Source organism: Argentina silus (assembly GCF_951799395.1).
Source record: "Argentina silus genome assembly, contig: scaffold_177, whole genome shotgun sequence".
In the NCBI taxonomy this organism is placed as follows: domain Eukaryota; kingdom Metazoa; phylum Chordata; class Actinopteri; order Argentiniformes; family Argentinidae; genus Argentina; species Argentina silus.
Window position 1 is genome coordinate 25,001 of NW_028152881.1, and position 2,500 is coordinate 27,500.

At 49.5% G+C, this 2,500-nt stretch overlaps 1 protein-coding gene across 1 annotated transcript in view; it reads left to right on the forward strand.

Moving 5' to 3' along the window:
- Positions 1 to 2,500, forward strand: part of LOC310824559 (serine/threonine-protein kinase WNK1-like) — a gene marked incomplete at both ends in the record, with an annotated part of 19,311 nt that overhangs the window by 16,566 nt on the left and 245 nt on the right. The window lies entirely within an intron of this gene.

Below are 2,500 nucleotides of genomic sequence, written 5' to 3' on the forward strand. Positions count from 1 at the left end.
GGCTAATTGTAATGCGTGGTAATGACCAGCGGTATTCACATGTGACTGATGTCATTCCTCAGTCCATTCCATGCATGACAAGGAGCCCATCCTCCGATTTCTACCTCCGCCAGCCTCCCCTGGTGCCCCCACTGTAGTACAGGAGGCGTTTGATAGAAGTGTCTAAATGATGTTCTGTATTGAATGATTTGATTTAGATGAAATGATTAAATTGTGTTATTGTATGGAGTCAGCTGCTGCTAATTACTGCCTCAGGGCTGACTCTGACTCTCTGTGACAGCTTCCTGTGAGTCTGACTCTGTGACAGCTTCCTGTGAGTCTGACTCTGTGACAGCTTCCTGTGACTCTGACTCTCTGTGACAGCTTCCTGTGACTCTGACTCTCTGTGACAGCTCCCTGTGAGTCTCTGTGACAACTTCCTGTGAGTCTCTGTGACAGCTTCCTGTGAGTCTCTCTGACAGCTTCCTGTGAGTCTGACTCTCTGTGAACGTTTCCTGTGAGTCTCTTTGTGACTGAGTCAGATGGAGATGGCGTTCAGGGTATGAGTCAGATGGAGATGGCGTTCAGGGTGTCTGAGTCAGTTGCAGATGGCGTTCAGGGTATGAGTCAGTTGCAGATGGCGTTCAGGGTATGAGTCAGTTGGAGATGGCGTTCAGGGTGTCTGAGTCAGATGGAGATGGCGTTCAGGGTATGAGTCAGTTGGAGATGGCGTTCAGGGTATGAATCAGTTGGAGATGGCGTTCAGGGTGTCTGAGTCAGATGGAGATGGCGTTCAGGGTGTCTGAGTCAGATGGAGATGGCGTTCAGGGTGTCTGAGTCAGTTGCAGATGGCGTTCAGGGTATGAATCAGTTGGAGATGGCGTTCAGGGTATCTGAGGCAGCCCTTTGTTCTCCCGGAGAGCGACAGGCTCTCTAATCCTCCAGACCCTTAACAGCGATTAGAGAGAAATTAATTCTCCTCTGGAAAATAGCAGGTAGCACTCAGACAGCCCACCTCCACTCTGCAAACGCTTCACGGCTTGAGGTAAAGGTTCTAATTACTGCCTTCTCTCTTTTCACCTCTTCTCTTCTCCACCCCCTTACTGCTCGACTTTCTCTACCTCCTCCTCCTCCTCCTCCTCCTCCTCCTCCTCCTCCTCCTCTCATTGGTGAACGTGTGAAAAGTTAACCTTTAGCTTGACTTCCATAGGCCAGGCTCCAGCAGAGCAGCACAGTAACCAGCTGTTTTAATCTCCTTGTTATTGGAATATTTCTCCTCTCTGCCCTAATTCCATTAGCTCTTCCATCATCCCTAACTTTGTTTGGCCCAGGAATCTTGGAGAGGGGGGGTGGAGGGAGGGAGGGAGGGGGGGGGGGGTTGTTATATAAGGACAGAGGTCTAGAGGGATGGATGGAGGGATGGATGGGGCTTGGTAAATAGAGAGACAGAACACCGTGCAGAGCAGGGCAGGACAGAGCCTTCAGCACTCTGGACCAGGTTAGATCAGCCTAGTCCATCTCTCTCTCTCTCTCTATCTCTCTCAACACCGGTAAGTCTCTCTCTCTCTCTCTCTCTCTCTCTGTCTCTTCTCTCTCTCTCTGTCTCTTTCCTCTCCTCTGTCTCTCTGTCTCTCCTCTCTCTCTCTCCCTCCATCTCTCTCCTTCCTCTGTGTGTGTTCTGCTGTCTCTCTGGTCTGTTCCTCCTGGCTGGTGTTTTGGCAGGTAGTTTGGTTCTGTGTGATCTGAGAGGTTCTAATGGTCCTGGGTTGTCAAGGTACTGCAGGCCAGACTGACAGGGCTGAAGTTGGAGGGAGGATTTAGTTTGTTGTTGTTGTTGTTGTTGTTGTTGTTGTTGTGCTGGATGTACTTGCTGTGGCCCCTCCTCCTCTCATCATAGTCATGTGAGAATCATTAGAGATGCCATCGATTGAAGGGATTGGTGGAGGGGGAATAAGGAATACAGTTGCCCAGATGGTCAACTTTCCAGAGTGCCAAGGGTGACTTCACTCACCAGAAACGCAGAAATGATGATGCTCCGTTTTGTAGCCGATCAGAGTGTCTAGGTAAACACCACAGAGAACACTGGGCCCTCTAGGTGGTGCGGGTTCTGGAACTCTTTGGCAGTTGGTGAGTTCGTCTGTGTACATGTTTATCTGTGTACATGTTTATCTGTGTACATGTTTATCTGTGTACATGTTTATCTGTGTGATGGGAGGTCCTGGCTGCTTGGCTTTGATCTGATTAGCATAGCTAAGATATTCTTGGTTTATGTGTTGATGTGTTCAGAGAGTACAACATGCCTGTGTGTGTGTGTGTGTGTGTGTGTGTGTGTGTGTGTGTGTGTGTGTGTGTGTGTGTGTGTGTGTGTGTGTGTGTGTGTGTGTGTTGGGTGAGATGGAGAGGTGACCCCCGTGTTCTGGGGATTGGAATGACTGCTGTTAATATTGTGTCTCTGATTAGAGCTCTCAGGGTCCTGAAACACACACACACACACACACACACACACACACACACACACACA